Source organism: Felis catus, chromosome A1, assembly GCF_018350175.1.
Source record: "Felis catus isolate Fca126 chromosome A1, F.catus_Fca126_mat1.0, whole genome shotgun sequence".
In the NCBI taxonomy this organism is placed as follows: Eukaryota; Metazoa; Chordata; class Mammalia; order Carnivora; family Felidae; genus Felis; species Felis catus.
Window position 1 is genome coordinate 10,041,546 of NC_058368.1, and position 11,130 is coordinate 10,052,675.

General features: G+C 49.0%; 1 long non-coding RNA gene across 1 annotated transcript; it reads left to right on the plus strand.

The window, feature by feature from the left end:
• Nucleotides 1-363: 363 nt before the first annotated feature.
• LOC109492552 lies at nucleotides 364-5,763 on the plus strand. The gene is made up of 2 exons (XR_002146462.3): nucleotides 364-1,792; nucleotides 5,596-5,763. It is a non-coding gene; the product is annotated as an uncharacterized LOC109492552 (long non-coding RNA).
• Nucleotides 5,764-11,130: the final 5,367 nt, after the last annotated feature.

Below are 11,130 nucleotides of genomic sequence, written 5' to 3' on the forward strand. Positions count from 1 at the left end.
ACATTTGACCGAACCTTTGTGATAAATGACTTTAAAAAAAATTGGAATCCTGTGTTATTAGTGGTTCGCCATAATTAAGCCTACTTCTGAAGGCTTCTGTTACGAAGAAATAGCAATGACCCTTTAATTTAGCTGTTAAAATCATAGATGGATTGCATAGAACAATGAACCGGTGTGCATATTAAATTTAGGAACGTTGATTTCAAGTTCCGTGACTCATACCATTTCTACACGGCAGAATTATTTTCCAGAAGCCCGAGTTTCCTTCTATTCTCTCTCTCTCTCTTTCTTTTTTTTAGTGTTTATTTATTTTGAGCATGGGAGAGAGAGAGAGAGAGAGAGAGAGAGTGCAAATGGGGGAGGGGCAGAAAGAGAGGGAGAGAGAATCCCATGCAGGCCCGAGCTGTCAGTGCAGAGCCTTACTCCAGGCCCGACTCAAGGCCCGACCCGGGGCCAGCGCAGGCCTTGAACCCACAAACCTTGAGATCATGACCTGAGCCGACACCAAGAGTTGGATGCTTAACCAACAGAGCCACCCAGGCGCCCCATCGGGGTCGTATGGCCATGGACCTATTCTCTCTTTTGTCTTACTCGTTTATGCCTGTGACGTCAATGACCAGCTAGACAATGATGAATTCCAAACGTCTTCTGGTTCACATCTCTCATCCACATATCTCCAAATGGCTGCTCAGCATCACCATTCAGATGCTTCACGGCCACCTCATCCAGCAAGTCTGGTCCACTTCTAGCCAAGGACACCACGTCCGTCACATTATGCAAGTCAAAAGTCTAGAAGTTCTTTATTGACACCCACCCTCCTACCCAGAAATCCAATCATTCCCAATGCCTGCCTCTCCTACCTCCTATTTAACTCTTGCATCGGTCCCTTTTTTTCCAGCTGCCCTTCACCCACTTTCCTAGTCTGATGCCAGCTACTCACGGCCCAGCTGGCTTCCTGACTGGGCTCCGTGTCTACCTCTGCTTTTGCACCTCCTTCATTGTGTTCCCAGGTTGCTACCTGAACATTTCTCCCGGGTGAACGTCTGATTGCGTCGCTCTTTCTTCTAAACCTTCGATAGGTCCCGGTTGCACTGGGGATAAAGACAGCGTTCTCGAAAGGGGCTCCCAAGGCTCCATCACACCAGGTCCTACCTGCACCTGTCCTGGAAGCTTCTGTTCAGACCACACCTGTCTTCTTTGCACATCGAATCACAGGGCCGTGTTTTCTGCCCGTTCTTTGCACATGCCGCCCCTGTGGCCTTCCTGATCCTGCCCATCCCTCGTGTCTGAGCTCAGGCACACCCCTTTCTCACTCACACCCTCTGTGATCTCCAGCCCGGGCCAGGTGTCTTGTCACGTGTCTCAGAGAGCCGCTCGTCTGTGCTAACACTCGGCGCGGCCTCTGGATATACATCGATCTGTCATTACTTGAGTCTCCCTTGCTAGCCCGGGCCTTCATGAGACTAGGAACTATATCTGTTCTTAACCAGTGTATGCTCAGCCGCTTGCAAGGTGCCGGGCACGACGTGCCTGCTCTATACATGCCCGTTGAATGAATAAAGCCACCAAGTTGCCTCCAGAAAGGGCCTTTGATGTCTGTGCCAACCCATCAGAATAATGGCAGCTCTGGAAAAAAAGTACATATTTGATGTCACAGAGAAGAATCCTAACAGAAAAGAATGCTCTGAACCTTCTAAGGCACATATACGAGGGAAACGGAGTCTAGCTTCTCAGCTTAATGACGAGTTTGATGCTTCTTTTCCCGTAGGATTGGGACGAATGTAACATGACCGTAGGTATAATTAGCCCTGGTGTTCGTGCCTTACCTTGGGCACTTATCAGTTGTTGTGGAGGTGAATCTCGAGTCCTAATGTATCATTAAAGTAGATGTTAAAATTGCCATGACATCATAGCAATAATGATGGGAATATTTATGACTGAGCTTTCTGACGTGTGCACTTGCAACGTCTCCTCTGTTAAGCGTTACTCTAACTCCGGGATAATTGTTGGGCTGGTTATCTGTTAAAACAATGCGGAGACACATTTCAGGCAGGAACTGGAAGCCATTGCACGATCGCCTGCTCTAAGCGGAAAATAATGAATACATTGAGATTTGCTCCCAGCGGTTCAGAACTAATCCTGAACGAATAATAAACTAGGTCATACAGTTAGGTCTACAGAGACTAAGTACATCCTCTGAGCCATTAAGACCCTCTGAAAGCAGTAGTGCTTCAGAATGGGAGAAGCTAGTTAATTTCCACATAGGCAGATGACCTCAGGGAACCTTAGTCAGATTTTCGAAATGTCACAAAGACATTGAACGCTGGTGTCTTGGATTAAGCAAGGGTCAAGAGTACGGTGGGAAGAGGAGGAACTCCATGTGTGTGTGTGTGTGTGGTGCATATACGCGTGTTGGCCAAGAAAAAATCTGTGGGTATATTTTGGGCACATAACTCCCATTGATAGTCATAGGAATTGAACACCCAGACAAAGAGAGAAATGCAAACTCATCCCCAGGGCAGAGTGTGTATTAGCTACATAAAAGAAGATAGAACCAGGGACTTGCCAGGTGAGTCCAAGAGGAGGAACATATCCTGAAACATTAATAAGCATCACCTTCTACAAAATGGAGAGATGGAGACGTGGAACATGGCACACAAGACCCATCCGTTCAACAATCTTAATGCTGATGGATGTGGTATTATTCTCCCAGCAGTGTGTGTGGCCCGAGAGATACGCTGTTCCTGCTTTCTGCGCTTGGAACACCTTACACACCAATGGACATTTTTCTGGAACTGGAGACACAAACTGACATAGCTAAATAAGAAAAGTGAGGGCCTTAATCTGGCTTTGCTCCAGTTTGCTCACAGCTTCATCTTCCTAATATTTAAAATAAAAAGAAAATCTCTCATTTTCATTCATCAGGCTGGGCCTCTGCCGTAAAAGCAAAATCTAATTCATTTTAGCCAAATTTTGACCATTTTGACTCATTTAGGGGGTCAAGGAAGTAGAATGTGTTGGATTGATTTCTTTCCCCTGGGACTTCTCCAGGGGGCCCGTTGTACAGGGATTCGCAGGTAGAAGTCATATCTATTTTCTTGGTTATTAGACGCCTTCCCTTTCATCCTGAAAGGGAATGTCTTTGAAATAAATCTAAGGGAGTAGTTCCTAAACCCAGCTGATGAATAGAATCACCTGGGGGACTTTAAAAACATACAGATTCCTGGATCCCATCCCAGAGCTGCTGAAGTGGAGACTCTGGGCAGGGCCGGGAAAGATTGTCCCCAGGAGATTGTCGTGCAATCAGCCTGGGCCAGCAATTGGCGGAGGCCTCCGGCTTCTCCCCTAGCAGAGTGACCTGAAGGAAATAACCCTAGGGTCACGTCCTGGCCTTTTAGAGGAAGAGAAATTAGCCTCTGAGGCAGCAGGTGGCTATTATCTCCAAGTCTTTAGAGCATTTAGAGCATCTCTAAGTCTTTAGAGCATTTTCCGGCTGTTTAATTGGGAGCGATTCTGGTCCAGTGTATAACTGGATGTTCAAGGCTTCAGCTTTCCTTGGGTGGCTCCCAGGTAGCTGCTGCCTAATAGGTTCGTTCCACGCCAGCCCCTGTGCTCTGCTTCCCAAATCCAGAGCGTTCTTCAAGGCCCCGCCAAAGATCCACCTCCTCCATGAAAACAGCAATGACTGCGTTAGCATCTTCTCCCTCTGAGAATACCCTGGGCTAGTCAGAGGCATATAATTTAACACTTAATTGTTTTCTAATTGCTTCTGATCTGTTCTGTTCCCTCACCCTATTATAAGCAGCTCAAGGGTGGAGACCACGGTTCTCAGCGACTTTAACAAGGCTGGTTGCCTGCTTGGCTCACCACCCTGGCCCCAGAGTCCCAAATTGGCATGAAGCTGGTTCTCCATGAATATTTGTTGAATTAATGGATTTGGTGGTGGAATGACTACCGGAACATTTAGTAAGAAAACCAACGCCTGTTTACAAATTACCCCATAATGTGCTCTATTCTATTTCATTAAATCACCTTGTGATAGATACGCACCAAATGCCTCTGCTGTGCCTGGCCCTGTCCTAGGTGCTGGGGATACAGCCATGAATGTCTTTTATCATGCAGTATGTGCTACCTTTTCAAACAGGGCAAATTAAAAGCTTACGAAAGTGGAAGTGCTCTTCCAAGTTCTGGAAGCTATGAAAAACAGGGCTGAGATCGGCTCAATAATAATCATAACCCAGAGAAACATAGGATGACAATCCAGTGCCTGTGATTAGATTTCGCAAAATTCTAGCCCAAAGTAGCCCGATGTACTAGAACAGAGCCACAGAGAAGACTGGTTTTCTTCCCTTCCAGAGCCTTCTTCACCACACTTTCGGAGCAATAGAGGCCTCTACAAACTAGCATCGTGGCTCATTTTCAGTTTGGTGTGTTTTCTGTTAAACGTTCAGCTCTGGGGCAGCATGCGCTGGACAAGGCCAAGTCGTGCCCACAGGCCATTGGCGTCCTCTGATGTCTTGTCCCTATGTGGCAGACTTCTAGAGCCGAGATGTCATGACCTCCCTCTGGGCAAGTTGATTTAAAACCAACCAAGACTGGATGATTTGGCCTAAACAAAGCATAGTATTGGTTTTGCAGAAATGAATTCCCTTTTTCTATAAATTGACTTTGGTTTTCAAAATGTGTGGACTCTGTGGGCCCTTCCTGCTCCACATTTCACCTTTCTGTTACCTTTCCGTGCACACATAAAGGCAGCGGCAGGCATGTCAGGGACCCAATGCCATACTTTTCTCAGCACATGGCTTCAGCCACTCGGGCTTGTGGTAATTACGGGACGAACTGATTGCAGCAGAAGAAGCCCACAGAGATTTCTACCGCCAAGTAATTAGGGCCAGAGAGGTTCCACAGGCCATTAGTGTCACTTTCGGGAACAGGATTTTACAAACATTGTGGCAGGCACTTGATCCAAAGTCCCATGTCTTTTCAAGTAGGAATGAATATCAAAGAGAGAGAGAGAGAGAGATGAATGAAAGAACAAAGGGAGAGAAATTAATCCAAGCAGAGATCAGGAGGAAAGACAGGGAGAAGCAGAGAAAGCCTTAGGTTTGGGTGGTTGTCCATTTATCAAAGACGACAACCAATGTATGTATTCATGTAAAGAATCGCTTAGTTGTTTTGACCTCGTGGTTGTCCCTGAAGAAAGGGGTGATTGTCACACGGGAAGGCAAACTTTGCTAGGCAGATTGCTATCCAAATGACAGCACTTTGTTTCACATTGGCTCCTCTTCTATTGGGAGTCGATTGTTCTAATGCGATCCCTGGAGTCCTAGGCACGGAACTGCGTGTCACCGAGCCTCTGGTGGTTCACTAAGTCATCCTCAAGAGTTCAAGTCATTCTTCCCCGCAAAGGGTGTCTTGGTGAAGTTTGGGTCATTATTTTGAAGCATTAGTAAAATGGGTTCAGTTTCAACAAATGGTCTATCCTCTGACGTCCAGGGGGGGATAGGGCTGGGAGAGGCAGGGAAAGGACGTGTCCTCCACTATCACATTCCCAGTATTTTCAGATATATTGACATTCTGATTTCCTTTCAACAGAGATGTCACCACGTTCTACCGTGGCGAAAGTCAGACCTGTCCCTGGGTGGAGCCCAGCGTGGATTTCTGGCCACCTGTACACCTGGAATTTCCTGATCTGATGTCACTAAATATTTTCAGTAAAGGCAATTATTATGTGACAAAATAAAAAAAAAACCCTCATTTTCATACCTTTGTAAAACTTGATGATGAAACAGATCAGAAAAAATGATGGCTGTGCTGACATTTTTGTTTTAGAAACTGGGTCACTCCAGGGGACCCCAGAAATCTTAGGCTACGTACTCTCACCTTGGTTATCTATCTACCTATCTATCCATAGCTGATGTAACAATTATCTATCTCTTATCTGTCAACCATCTATCATCTACCTATCTTTTGACCTATCCATCTATTCTACTTATCATTTATTTATCTATCAATCACCTATTTATCTTGTCTGCCGATCACATATATTATCTATCATCTATCTATCTATCTATCTGTCATCTATCTTTGTAGCATTCATTTCTGCACAGCAAACTCTCCCCCAGGTTCTGGGAAACTCTGCATCATGTCCTCATATACATCTCAGAGTGCAGCATTGGTCTGTAATCCTTAGGTTATTCCTCCAGACTGGGCTGGTTCCTCGGCGTTTAGGCCTCCTGAAAAATACTGAAAGCTGAGGCCCAGCCAATCAACACCTCAGTAGGGGTTGTGCTAAAATTGACTCTGTTTGATACGGTCAGTGAAGCTTGTCTTGGGGACAACCTGTTAGTTCCCCAACTTGAAAACGATTCTCCTTGTGAAGTTCCTGTGGACAGGCTGTTCTCCGGCACAGCTAACATTAGCCAGCCGATGACCTCCAGGGGCCAGAGGCCTGCTCTGTCAGACGAGGCTGGGCCCTGGGCTCACACGAAGTCACAGGTGGGGCCAGACCCTGTGAAAGCTAGTGGATTCCTACTCTGTGTACATCTCAGGCTTTTCCACAAAGCCCTCCGCAAAGCCCACAAAGCTGCCAGAGGCAGAAGGTCACTCTTCTCTGGTGCTCCCCTTGGCGCTTTGTCTTTGGGTCTCCAATAATACTTGCAGCGTGACCATTTATTTTCACGCCTGTCACCCGTGTCACCCAGCCCACGCAGACCCTGGGCTTCCCCGGGACGGAGACTGTGTCGATTCATCCTTGTTTTTTTCAAGACTAGAAGAACTCTCAGGTCTGCATGGCATCGCTTTTATTTCGTGTTTGTTGCACAAACAAATGAAGCATAAATGAGAGGACGCGGGTGCTGGTGGCATGGGACTCCTCTCTGACAGTTGTCGCATCTGATTTTCAATCTCCCTGTCTCACCAGTCTCCACCGACCTCATACGGAGTCTTTCCCTAACCTTCAGATCTCTCCCAGTCCTCCTTAGTTCCCAGGGAAAACGTGACAGGGGCGGGCGAGAGAGCCAGCAACGTACCCTGCATCAGGTGGCAGAGACCACAGGATGCTGGGGTGACAAGCCCCCCGCCGCCACCCCCCGACTCGGTGCTTAAAACAGCAAAGCGTTGTGGGTTTTTTATTTTATTTTTTTTTTAATTTTTTGAAATTTAGTTTCTCACTCTAAATGTGTATCACTGATTGTCTGGACCTCTCTCTGGGACCTGCGTGAGGGAGCAGCTGCTCCGATCAATAAGACAGGTAAAAATACGGCAGCGAATCTCTCACTGGTTCGTGAAATCTCCTCACAGAAGTGTGAGGAGTATTTACGTTTCATTGTTCAAACCAAATCACACAGCCACACAAAATTTCTGGGGCGGGAGGCGGCGCTAGGAAATGCAATTCTGTCTTGTGCCTAAGAGGAAAACCGAAAATATTTGGTAGAAGGTACTCGTGATTACCACAGCTCGAACAAGTGTGCCTGTGTGTGTGTGCACACGTCTGCGCGTGTGTGCGTGTATGGGGGGAAGGATGGGACTCAACTGCCTTGCTTCTTGTTTTGCGGAATGTCACCTTACTACGCTGGGGCTCCTTTGCTCCCAGTTTTCTGACCCCTTAACACCTCCTGCCACAAAAGGAACCCCAAAATGAAGGCGACACCTAGGATTCTCCTTACCCTCTGTCCAAATACTCAGACCTTGAGAACCACCCTCTACGAGGGGCGCTATCCCGGACTTTTCCTTTATCATTTATATGTATCAACGCCACCCCCAGATCTACTGTGGTGACAGAGGAGGGAACAGGAGGGAGGGCTGACAGCCTGGTGGGAACGCAGGTCGGCAGGGCTGAGGGCCCCCAGGAGCTGGGACTTTAAGGCTCAGGCGGTCTCTACAAATGGTCTGTTGCCCTGTCCCGTCCTGTGAGCTGGAACCCACTCCTCTCCTGTTTGTTCCTGCCTCCCTGCGATTTCAGCCACGGGGTGAGAGTCTCCTGTGTCCTCTTACCTTTTGTTCTCTTTCGGCTTACCTCTCCCTTTCCGACCCTGGGCTGATAGTCACCCCCATTCCAAAGACAGCTCTCAGAGGTGGCTTGGACTTTAGCTCCCCTGCCATAGTCTTCCTCGACTCTATCCTTCACCACCAAACCCCTCCAAGTAAAATAGAATCTCACGAAGACTAGTGCACCTGCTAAGAAGTCAACGCCTCAAGACAGGCCTTCCAGACCCCCATCCCAACCTCTTTTAAGGCCTCTTGTACAGGTGAGTGTTGTGGTCACATCTGTTCCTGGACTCGGTTACTTGACACTTTGGTTTCATGGCCTGACAGAGCTGTGACCTGCCCCCAGTCAACTTGGCCAGGACGGACCTGCGGTAGTTCAGGTCCCTGACCGTCGTGCCTTGTAGGAAAGCTCCGGAGAATTAAACATAATATGATCACTCTTTCCCAGTAAAGGTGGGATTGAGAGGGGAGAGGAGTGACTCTCTTAAAGCAAAGGTTCTCAAAGTGTGGCCCCTGGACCAGCAGTACCATTGCCATCTGAGAACTGGTTGGAAATGCAAATTCTTGGGCCTACCCTAGACCTACTGAAGAAACTCTGGTGATCCGGAGGCGGAAATCCGTGCTTTACCAAGCTCTGTGGGGAATCCCGATGCACGCTCAAGTTGAAGAACCACTGGCTTCAAACCGAGGCTGGTCTTCAGCCTTCTGCATTCGAAGCGCTTGGGTGGCCTTTTAAAAACTCATACCCCTGTGGGGCACCCGGGTGGCTCAGCCAGTTAAGTGTCTGACATCGGCTCAGGTCAAGATCTCACGGTTCGTGGGCTCGAGCCCCGCATGTGGCTCCACACAGTGTGGAGCCTGCTTGGGATTCTCTCTCCCTCCCTCTCTCTCTGCCCCTTCCCCACCCGTGCCTTCTCTCTCTCTCTCCCAAAATAAATAAATAAATAAATAAATAAATAACTCATTCACTCACTCACTCACTCACACCTTGACACCAACCTCAGACCTACTGGATCAGAGTCTCTGAGATCCACCAAGAATCTCCATTTTAATAAATGCCCCTGGGGAGCCTATGGTCATTAAAGTTTGCAGAAACACTGATGGAAAGCCTAGGGAGTCAGGGCCTGGAAGGCTTGGGAAAATCAGAGTTATTCCAACCACAGGAAACAAGACCAAAAAAACCAGACAAGTATTGGGCAGCCAAGTAGCATAAATGCGGTCAGTTTTTGACCATCTGGTTGGAGGATTTAGGGGCCCTTTAACTCCCATACGTTTCTGTTTAACCTCAGTTATGATATCACAAGCTCCCAATGGCTTTCTGGCTGGACATTGGTATCTCTTGAAACATTTGCCTTAGTTCTTTCTGAGAGCTGGCCTTAAGGAGAGGTCCCAGGGCCCCCGGCCTAATTCCTCAACCTGCCACCGTGCAGGTGGAGGCCCCTTGGGGGGCCTGTTCCGTGGGCACCGCTGTCACCTTACTCCGACCACAGGGCGGGGAGGGGACGTCGCTCTCCTGGGTGTAGAGCGGTTCCCTCCCTTAATGCCTCTTTGTAGAGCAGAGACCAGGCTGAAATTACAAACAGGGCTCTACTGAAGGTTCCGGGGCAAATGGAAGGGAAGCATAACACAGAAAATGTCCCCCTGTCCCGTAGACCCAGACCCACCACGGCATATCTCACAGGACAGGCCTCCTGCATTCTTCCAGACTTGCATAAATGTTCCCCAGATCTCTGTGCCTCAGAAAGAGGACTAACATGGACCTTGGGCTTGGAAGTGAGCTGGACGTTTCCTTTCCTGTCCAGGGTTGGCTGCCTCCAGGCACGGCTGGCTGGAGGGGCATTTGTTCCTTTCAAGGAAAGGTCCGCTTTCACCCTCGGTCCCTTTTAGGTGTTCTGAGAAGCGGATGCCAGGCCAAGATGACACATGAGAGACGGGTTGGGGGAAATGTGTGGAAAGCACAAAGGGGGAAAGAGTCAAAGCGGGCAGAGCCTGCAGACAGGGAGGCAGGGCTGACATCCGCGGAGGGACAGGGAAGGAAGATTGGCTGGGCAGGGTCTCCAAACGCTGTACAGTTTGGAGAGGGTCTTTCCAAGCTTCTGGGGAGACCTCAAGCAAAGGACGTCTGTTGGAATGACGAGCAGCAATGTCCCGGCCCTAGAACCCACGAGGCTTAGTCATTGGCTGGAAGCATCCAGGGGAAGTGAAGGCTCTGGAGGGGCCAGAGGTGCGGCAGCTGGAGACCCTCGGTCAGCTACGCCTGCTGCAGCAGTCGCTCTTGGAGGCAGAGCTGAAAGGCACTGCCCGTGGCCGCCACGGCACCCCCTCCTTGTGCCAGGCTGAATTCCTTCTCCAGGCAAGTGTGGGGAATATGGTTCTTGTGGGCCTTTCTTCCCAAGGAGAAACTTAGGAGGAGGCTAGAGGGAAGAACTCCCTCTTCTATCAGTGCAAGCAACACTACAACGATCAAGGTCTTTTTTTCTTTGCTTCGCTTTTTAAATTCCCTCCTCCCAGGGCGCCTGGGTGGCTCAGTCGGATAAGTGTTTGACGTCGCCCAGGTCATGATCTCACGGTTTGTGAGTCTGAGCCCCGCAAATCCTGGAGCCTGTTCCGGATTCTGTGTCTCCCTCTCTCTCTCTCTGCCCCTTCCCGGCTCGCGCTCTGTCTGTCTGTCTCTCTCTCAAAAAATGAATGGACGTGAAAAAAACTAAAAAATAATAATAATAAATTCCCCTCTCCCTAAGCTATCAGGTCAACAGGTCACCCCCTCATTCCTGAGGCTCTGGGTTCTTGGTGACCCCATCCTTGTTGGGGCCAGGACAGATGCTACATGTGTTCATCCACAGTTGCAACTGGGCGAGGGCATGCCAAGAGACATGCCAAGGCCCATCTGGGCTCCCCACATATTCCAGCCCACCCTTGCTGAAGAAAGGCAGTCCCGCCTCCTCCTGCCGACCAGCGTCAATCACCCCTGCCAATATGGCGGTTCTTCTTCCTATTGGCCGCTGGACACAAGGTGTCCAAAGTGCCCCGGCTGCAGCCATAACTTGTACTTCAAAGGGACCCTTGTGGTGTCCCCTGGGAAGAGTGTATCCCCTTTGGGGGCCAGGGTCTCTAACCCTGCAGAGCCCAGAGTTGTGGGGA